Below are 10,593 nucleotides of genomic sequence, written 5' to 3'. Positions count from 1 at the left end.
TTAAAAGTAAAAATAGGGACTTCCCTGGTGGCGAAGGGGTTAAGAATCCACCTGCCAATGCAGGGGACACAGGTTTGAGCCGTGGTCCGCGAAGATCCCACATGCTGCGGAGCAACTAAGCTTGTGTGCCACAATTACTGAGCCTGCGCTCTAGAGCCCGCGAGCTACAACTACTGAACCCACGTGCCACAACTACTGAAGCCCGCGCGCCTAGAGCCGGTGCTCCACAACAAGAGAAGCCACCACAATGAGAAGCCCGCTCACTGCAACAAAGAGTAACCCCCACTGGACTCAACTAGAGAAAGCCCACGCACAGCAACGAAGACCCAATGCAGCCAAAAAAAAAAAAAAAAGACATTAAAAAATAAAAATAGTTTTATAACTGAAAAAGGAGAACCTTAATAACATGAATGAGCATTGGAGCCTCACGAGTGGGGTGATATATCAGCTCCCTGGGAGTTTGGTGGTCTGAGTCAGTCCTATGACTCACTGAAGCGGCGACTTGACCTTCTGGACCTGACCCTCGACTGTGGTGTCAGCCCAAGACCCCATCTGAACAGCAGGCTGGCCTCTAGTAATTTTTTTGAGGTATTGCCCTTATAGTTAGGATTTGTGTTATGGCTGCATGATTACCTTGACATGACAATGGCATAACTGGCAGCGTTTTACAAAAAAAATTCCAAAAGATGAGAAACAGGAATAGGTGGCAGTGGAGCCCTGACCAACCCCAAAGATTTTACAAGTATGAGTATAAACAAACGATTTGCCACTGACATCTGAGCAGCTGTTACAAGTGGATGGAGGTAAGAAGACTTGAACCCAAAATAGAGTTTAGTCTTGCAGTATGAAGATAACAGGAGATTATGGGAAGAGAGCAGTTTGTTTTCCTGAAGAAAAGCGAACAAGGAAAGGGGTGCGAGGGAAACTGGTAGGTGGGGCTGGGCGTTGGCTGGGAGACATAGCAGATCCCTGGGACGTGCTTTCTCATACTTCACCTGCTCCTCTCCTCCACTCTGCGTATGACCTTTTGGGCTGGATGGGATGGATGTACCTTAGGCCCCGTCTGAGAAGCTTTATGTGTGTGGGATGCACGGCTGATGGAGATGGTGGTTCATTCTAATAGTGTGGCAGCAGGAGAAAGTTGGAAACAACTGCTCTGCATCTGACTGTTGAGAGTCCAACAAGCCTATATATTCCTTTGGATTCAGAGAATTCCCACGTATGCTGGAGGATGGAAAGATGCAGTAGGATTCCTGGCAAGCAGATGTACTCTATTTAACACCTGCCTGAAAGATAAAGGGAGGGATGGTGATCGGTTAACACTTTTCTGATAACCGCTTGTCTCCTGAACCAGATTTGTGTTCACCTAAGAACGACTGCAAGGCCATCTGTTGACTGCTCAGCCATGGTGGAGACTTCATTTGGAATGGACATCTACAAATGCACACATACATATATACGTATGCACCCCTCTTTGTCGTTCAACTGCTGCGGTGGCAGCATTCCCAAATGTCACCCCTGACAAATCTATCAGGGTGTTCATCAGATGCTGAAGAAGTCACAGGCAGGTAGCATCTCCAATTATTCAGTGAAGAAGGACTGCCTATGCGCAGAAGCTCTTAACTGTTTCCCCTAACAGATAAATGCTCCAAATCTTTTAACCAAACTAAATTACAAAGAAAAAGTGATCAAATTAGTTTTATAGTTCCACTTTTCCTGGCACACTGGTTTTACATACATTTCTGTAGCATCTGCTCTGCTCAGGGCTTTGGTGACCATACCATTCACTCAGGCTCAGGTTGAGTAGTGCCCCTACGAGCTGATTGGGGTCAGACTGCACCACTCCTAAATTTCCAGCTGTTTGCTTTCTCTCCCCTCTGGGAGATACGGAATGTGTGGGTTTTAGGGTGTTGGGACAGACCTTGAAAAACCTAATAAAATCAAACAAAAGGAAATAGACTTTGGTTTAACGGTGGTGCATGTTTTTTACACTCTGGTTTAATGTTTCCAGAGACCTGCTAAAGTATTTACTTAGCAAACAATGTTAGTCACCTAGAATAACTTTGTATAAACATCATTACTCAGTAATGTCTGAGATCCTTTTTTTAGTGGAGCTGCACACCCTGTTGATTTTTTTTAGTCCATTTCTTTTTTTAAAAAAAGATGTATTTATTTTTGGCTGCGTTGGGTCTTCGTTGCTGCGCGTGGGCTTTCTCTAGTTGCGCCGAGCAGGGGCTGCTCTTCGTTGTGGTGCGTGGGCTTCTCATTGTGGTGGCTTCTCGTTGCAGAGCACCGGCTCTAGGCGCGCGGGCTTCAGTAGTTGTGGCACGCGGGCTCAGTAGTTGTGGCTCAGTGGTTGTGGTGCATGGGCTTAGTTGCTCTGTGGCATGTGGGATCTTCGTGGACCACGGCTCAAACCCATGTCTCCTGCATTGGCAGGTGGATTCTTTTTTTTTTTTTTTTTAATAGATCTTTATTGGAGTATAATTGCTTCACAATACTGTGTTAGTTTCTGTTGCACAACAAAGTGAATCAGCCATATGCATACACATGTCCCCATATCCGCTCCCTCTTGAGCCTCCGTCGCATCCTCCCTATCCCACCCCTCTAGGTCATCGCAAAGCACTGAGCCAATCTCCCTGTGCTATGCTGCTGCTTCCCACCAGCCAACTGTTTTACATTTGGTAGTGTATATATGTCGATGCTACTCTCACTTCACCCCAGCTTCACCCTCCCACCCCATGTCAAGTCCATTCTTTATGTCTGCCTTTGTACTCCTGCCCTGCAACTAGGTTCATCAGTACCTTATTTTTTTTTAGATTCCATATATATGTGTTACCATACAGTATTTGTTTTTCTCTTTCTGACTTCACTCTGTATGACAGACTCTAGGTCCACCCACCTCACTACAAATAACTCAATTTTGTTTCTTTTTATGGCTGAGTAATATTCCATTGTATATATGTGCCACATCTTCTTTATCCATTCATCTGTCGATGGACACTTAGGTTGTTTCCATGTCCTGGCTATTGTAAATAGTGCTGCAGTGAACATTGGGGTACATGTCTCTTTTTGAATTATGGTTTTCTCAGGGTATATGCTCAGTAGTGGGATTGTTGGGTCGTATGGCAGTTCTATTTTTAGTTTTTTAAGGACCCTCCATACTGTTCTCCATAGTGGCTGTATCAATTTACGTTCCCACCAACAGTGCAAGAGGGTTCCCTTTTCTCCACACCCCCTCCAACATTTTTTGTTTCTAGATTTTTTGATAGTTATCAATCTATCAATCTAGATAGTTATTATCTAGATTTTGATAATGGCCATTCTGACCAGTGTGAGGTGATACCTCATTGTAGCTTTGATTTGCATTTTTCTAATAATTAGTGATGTTGAGCATCTTTTCATGTGCCTCTTGTCCATCTGTATGTCTTCCTTGGAGAAATGTCTATTTAGGTCTTCCACCCATTTTTTAACTGGATTGTTTGGGTTTTTTTGATATTGAGCTCCATGATCTGTTTGTATATTTTGGAAATTAATCCTGTCTGTTGTTTCATTTGCAAATATTTTCTCCCATTCTGAGGGTTGTCTTTTCGTCTTGTTTATGGTTTCCTTTGCTGTGCAAAAGTTCTTAAGTTTAATTAAGTCAACTATACTCCAATGTAAAATAAAAATTAAAAAAAAATAAAGAATATCTACGTGTAAAAGAAAAAGCTACTAGAGAGCCCGCTCTATCCCAGTTGCTATAATTACATCTTCACGAGGGACAGTGAAGCAGAGCACCGATCTGAGAGTCAAAGAGCTGGGTTCTAGTGTGTTCTCTGCCACTTACTGTTGGTCAAACCACCCCATTTCCTTTTGCCTCCATTTCTCACCTGTAAAATGAGGGGGTAGGACTAGATGATCTCTAATTTCACTTACAGCTCTGGAAGTCTATGACCCATCTACCTGTCCCACAGTGTCTTTGTATGTTACCTACAAGTCTTCAGAAGGAACCAAAGACAATTTTGGGATAGTACCAAAGCTTTGAAGAAAGATAACAGAAACAACTCAAGCTTATTTATATTTGGATACCTTTTTTCCTCTCGAAGAGTTGATTGATTTTTCTGAAGAACAATCAATGCAGTGCTTTCCTTGGTTGGAAATGAATAGGCGGGCATTTAAGAAATAAGTTTCTAATTTGAGGACTTGGGACAGATATATTTGCTTGGCCTTGAGGTCCTTAAGTAGTGAGTCCCCCTCAGCAATGATAAATATTTCCATGAAATTAACCTTTCTACACACCCGTTCCCCACATCAAGAATACGCTAGGCCTTCCCTGGTGGTGCAGTGGTTAAGAATCCGCCTGCCAATGCAGGGGACATGGGTTCGAGCCCTGGTCCGGGAAGATCTCACATGCCGTGGAGCAACTAAGCCCACACGCCACAACTACTGAGCCCATGCACCTAGAGCCCGTGCTCTGCAACAAGAGAAGCCAGTGCAATGAGAAGCCCGTGCACCACTATTAAGAGAAGCCCCTGCTCGCCACAACTAGAGAAAGCCCATGCACATCAACGAAGACCCAACGCAACCAAAAATAAATTAATTAATTTTAAAAAAAGAATACGCTATATTTGATTACACAGGACACTCAACAATGAATGAGTTTTCCCTCTGGTGCTGCAAATCTGGGTCACCCTTTTGACATTCCTGAACTCTATTGACAAATGCCCTCTCCCAGCTAGAGAACCACAGGGCCTTTGCTTTAAGAGCAGTCCGTGGTAACGGACACAGCAAGAAGAGAAAGAGGTCATTGAAACAGAAACAATGACAGCAGCTAATGCTGAGAAGTAAATAAGAGCTTCTCTGTTCATCTGCCCTTGGAAACCAAAATAACTATCCTAAAAGAAAGGTGGGTGTTGTCGGAGGACGGGGACGGGAGAGCGGGAAGAGATGTGGGAGAAAACCTCATCAGCTCTGTCTTTCTTCTGCCACAACAATAGGGATTGTTCATTCAGAGAGCTGGGATTTGGGAGCAGGGAGAGAGAGTGGGGAGGAGTGTGGACCTTGTTTTGGTTTGTAGACCTCATTTGTAGGCAGCTGTTGGTCAAAGGGGGATGTGGCGTAGGTACTGACAAATGTTCACGTGTCACGGCTGGGTCGTAAAAAGGAGTGACTCCTCCGTAGCACTGGTTAGCGTCTGTGCATGCACGCCCTGTAGGGATTATTTGATCCCTCTCTGCCTCCCTCCCGGGCTGTGAGTTCCAGGAGCACAGCCATGCACTCCTCTGTCCGTGGAGCTGAGCTCGGTGCTGGCTTCTAGAGGAGGCGAAATCGATAGATGCTTAAGGAAGGACTCTTAATTGATTCAAACTGAAGATAACTTGGAAAGATGCAGGGGGCAGCATGTCACTGACAGGTGATATCAGAGGCAGGTTTGGGTTGGGTTTTTCACTAAGTAGACCCTCTCCTATCTATGAATTAGGAAGTAGGGTCTTCACATCTGGCTATTTCCAGTGGCCAGTTTCCTGCTGCCAAACTGGAGCACTCTATGAAGAGTGGTCAGGAAATGGGGGGAGAGTCTTAAGCAGTAAGGCTGGGGTTTTGTTAAAAGAAAACCCCTTCCTCTCTTCGCAGCCAAAGCAATAGACGCATTCCTTTCAGAGGAACAGCTTCCCCTCATCCACTGCTATAAAATCTTAATGGGGAAAATATTCCAATCCATTTAGTACAGAAGCAGAGATGACAACACTCCTGTGATTGAAGGAAGCTGAGAAGACTAATTTTCTAGTATGCCGTGGTGTTGCTGTGTCTCAAAACCGATCCTCCCATAGTCTTGGAGGCTAACTTCCCAACTTTATGCTCTCCTGAGATCACTCTAATCTAAAGCCTATGAGTGGTTTTCTTACTCTGGGAGCAGAAAGAGGTTTACATTTGAAATTGCTGTCCATGCATCTCATCCAAGAGGCAACCCCCCGTCCTTTAATCCGCAAGAGCTGCAGAGTTCATTCCTTCCTGAGCCAAAGGAGTTGCCTTAAATGATTACCTTGATAAAGTAGAGCAGGAGATTTTATTTTATTTCATAGTTCCCTTCAGAGCAAACGAATCCTGGTGCAGCCAGAATCCCTTCCTTCAAGGTCTGAATCCCTCCAGCCCACCCAGGGATGTGTCTCTTCCCAGTCTGGGGCCCCCAGAAGCATCCTGGCGTCCTGGCCAGGCAGGTTTCGTAACTGTGTGGAGCCTATCTCTCTGGTATGATTAAAAACCGATAAAATACCAACATTATTCAGCACTTAACTAGGTATCAGACATCGTCCTGAGCTCTGTTCCTGTGAGGTAAGTGGTATAGCCATTTAGCACATGAAAAAACCAAAGTTAGATTATTAGGTAAATTGCACAGAGAGTATTCCCAGAATGGAGCTGTCTTAATTCTTACATTATGTAGGATGAAATTGAAGATCTAAGAGACTGTCATGGTCCCCAAATCACAGAGTACTCAGACTTGCTAATTCAGAGGGGTGAAGCCAAACTCAAAGCCAGGTTTTCAGATGCCAAACCTGGATCATTTTCACAACACTGTAGTTCCTGTAGCCAAAATCTAAATTTCCTTAAGAAAACCATAGGCATGAGAATCACTGTAAATCTCTTACTTCAAGAATGGATCTTTTCTTCCTCTTTCCTTCCTCCCCAGAGCCTGCATTTTCTCCACAAACTCCTTTTTTTTTTTTTAATTTATTTATTTACTTATTTATTTGGCTGTGCCGGGTCTTAGTTGCGGCATGCAGGACCTAGTTCCCTGACCAGGGATTGAACCAGGGCCCCCTGCATTGGGAGTGCGCAGTCTTAACCACTGGACCACCAGGGAAGTCCCTCCACAAACATTTCTTATACAATTTTTAAAAATCTTGTATTAACCCTTTAGCTAGATACTTTGCCAGGCTCACTCCCATCTCTGAGACTTCTCTGGCACAGTGTTCCAACTGGGAGTTGCTACCAGGTCATTCTATCTTTCAGGGCCTTGTTTGCTGCCACCGTCTCCATGAAGCCCTCCTGACCACGCCAGCCCACACACCTCACAAGCAAGTCTCACACACAGTTTTTATAGGTAGTGTTGCCATCCAACACTTTCATCTCCTGTCCTCCTTCTCTCCCTACCTGAAGCAACCTCTACTCCGAGGCACATACTGTTGGCCAGAACCTAGGCATTCTGGCTATGACGGTTTTCTCCCAGTACATCTCAGAGCTGCCCTTTTGTAGTTTGTGTTTGTAAACTTGTAACTGTTCATTGACATTTGAGAACTGTTACCTGTCCTTGTTTAGGAAACCTCCCCACAGCCCTTGGGCACCTGGCTCACAATCTTCTCCAGCTAAACCCATATGCCTCCCTGTGGGACTTCAGCCTTTCGTGGAGGTGCTGTCCAGATACCTCAGCCTCCCCAGCTCCAGCGACCGCCACCTCCTATATAACCCTGTGGCCTCACCTTGGAGTTTATCATTGGAAACTCTTCGACCACCATAGGTCTTAAGTTCCGAATCCCACTCTTGGTGCACAGTGGCCATTGCTTCCTTTACTCTCATTCCCTGACAGATAGAAATCTACCCTTCAGCTTCCTCCAAACCTCGATGCCTTTGCTTCCTCCACTACCTGCGAGTCCTTCACTTCCTTCTGATCACATTTCCTCCCCCTTTCCCCAGCCTGGACTCCTCACAAACTTCTGTCTCACCAGCACCTCAGTCACCCGGCTCTCTTGTCCTCCCATCAAGCCCCCATCCCCACTTCCATCTGGAGATCCCATCCGACTGCCGAGTGAGGCTGTGTCACCACGACTGTGCAGACTGGCGCCTTACGAGCTTGTGGCTTCCGTTCTTACTTGGGCCCTTAATTTGGCTCTACAACCTTTTAGGGGTCTTGGTCAGCTTCCTCTCTCATTCTGCTCAACAGCTCCTGGAATCTTTCATCACTTTTCCCCAGCTTTCTACCAAATTCCCACTCTGCTTACCTAGCAGGTGATCTGACCTCCCTTCAGAGCAAACCAGCCCTGAATCACAGCACCCTGCCTCACTTTACTGGCTCACTCTGCAAGCTAAATCTGCCCTCATCCTCATTTCCTTCCAGTGTCAAGAAAAAGCTGTCCCTCTCTTCAAAGCTCAGCCAACCATCTGATCACCTGATCCCATTCTGTCTAACCCCCAACCCTAGGAAAATAGTTCCATCAAGCATCCTCGTTCTTATATTTTTGAACTTTGACCTTTCATTATCATTCCCTAACCCAATAGATATATTCAGATTCCTCAGAAACACACTCAGCTTCACCTCTCTGTCCTTCGGCTCTTCATTGCCAAACTTCTTGAAAATTAATTTACACAGGTATGCCATGCTTGTCTCCTCCTCCTTATTCCTTTTTTTTTTGGCCGAGCCGTGCAGCATGTGGGATCTTATTTCCCCAACCATGGTTCGAACCTGCCCCCCCTGCATTGGAAGTGCAGGGTTAACCACCACTGGACCACCAGGGGAGTCCCGCTCCTCCTCCTTATTCTTAAACACACCTCTGTGTAAGGTCTGTTCCCATCACTCAATGAAAAGGCCTTGGCAAAGGTCAGCGATGACCTCTGTATGAAGTGGTCTCTTCATTCCCATCCTCCCCAGCCTTCCTGTAATATTCGAGGTTGCTCTCCCACACTCTGCACCTTCTTCCCCATCTCTCATCAGTCCTGCTTTGTCCTCACCACTGGCTTCTCTTTCTTTGCTATTCTCACAAATAGCAGTTCACTAGAAGTCTATCCTGAGTCCTTTTCTTACCTTCCCTGGGCAACTGCTTCCACTGCCATGGATTTTACTAAATTGAACTACCACTAAGTTACTCTCTCCAGCCTAGACCTTTGCTGGGCTCCAGGCCTATATGCATATTTACCAAGTGTTGACTATACTGAATATGTCTTCAGTCCCTTCTCAGAAATGATGACCCATGTGATGGTGATGAAGATGACTAATATTTATGGACTCCGTGCTACATGCCAGACGCTGTTCTAAACTTCAGTCACCATAGAAATACCGTACGGGAGGTACTATCGTCCCCGTTTCACAAAAGTGGTAATAAACACAGTACGATTTAGTATCTCAGTAAGTGACACTGTTTTTCACCTGAATATCCAACCCAGGGACCCAGAAAGAATCCTGTACTTTTTATTTCTCCTCCTTCATTTTCAGTCAAGCATCAAATCCTGTTGGTTCTTCTATTTGAGTTCCTCTGGCTTTATAGTCTCCTCTCTAACACATCTTTTCCAGAATCTGTAACTTTGTCTTACTTCAGACCCTCCTCATCAATCGACCAGACTCTTAAAATGGTGCCCTGACTGCTCTTCTTGCCTTCAGTCTTACCTCTGTCTACCTGCAGTCCAATCATTCTCCACACCTCTTCTAGAGTGGTCCTTCTGAAATGCAAACTTGATCATATTATTACGCTGCATAAAGCCAGTCAGTGACTCCCCTCACATGCTACTTCTGCTGGGCATGAAAGACACCCACCTACCTTCATGGGCTGCCCACTGCATGACATTTCATCTTCATCTCCCACCATTTCTCTACTTTCACTTCGGATATTCCAGACATCTCTCTGAGTGACAAATGCAAAAGCTTTTGCTCACACTATTTTCTCTGCCTGGGTTGCCCTCCTCCATTTCTTTGTCTAGTAAACTACTCATCCTTCAAAACTGTGCTCTCTAATATGTAGCCAGTAGCCACAGGAGGCTAATCTGAATTAAGATGTGCTGTACTGTAAGTATAAACACTGGATTTTGAAGACAGTGTGTGAAAAAAAGTATAAATGTCCCAGTAATTTTACATTGATTACCTATTGAAAAGATAATATTTTGGATATATTGGGTTAAGTAAAATGTTATTAAAATTTATTGTTTCTTTCTATGTGGCTATTAGAAAATTTAAATTTACACAAGTGGCTTGAATTCGTGGCATGCATTATATTTCTATTAGACAGTACTTCTTCAAAATCCTTACCCTGTAAACTTAACTGAAGAGGCAAAAGACTTGTACACTGAAAACTACAAAATGATGCTAAGAGAAATTAAAGAAGACACAAATAAATGGAAAAACATTCCATGTTCATGGACTGGAGAATTAATACTGTTAACATGTCAGTACTAACCAAAGTGATCTCCAGATTTAATGCAATCCCTATAAAAATCTCAGTGACATTTTTTGCAGAATCAGAAAAAAACCCATCCTAAAATTCACATGGAATCTCACTGGACCCTACATAACTAAAATAATCTTGACAAAGAAGAATAAAGTTGGAGGTCTCATATTCTAGATTTCAAAACTTAATACAAGGCAACAGTAATCAAAACAATGTGGTACTGGCAAAAAGACAGACATATAGACCAATGGAATAAAATAGAAAGTCCAGAAATAAACCCTCAAGTATATGGTCAAATGATCTTCAGCAAGGATGCCAAAACCATTCAGTGGGGAAAGGAGAGTCTTTTCAGCAAATAGTGTTTAAAAAACTGGTATCCACATGCAAAAGAATGACATGGACCCTTACCATACACCATATACAAAAGTTAACTCAAAATGGATCAAAGACCTAAACATAAAAG

This window comes from Balaenoptera physalus, assembly GCF_965194825.1.
Source record: "Balaenoptera physalus genome assembly, chromosome: 5".
In the NCBI taxonomy this organism is placed as follows: Eukaryota; Metazoa; Chordata; class Mammalia; order Artiodactyla; family Balaenopteridae; genus Balaenoptera; species Balaenoptera physalus.
The sequence above is the reverse complement of the archived record's forward strand: the minus strand, read 5'-3'. Positions refer to the sequence as shown.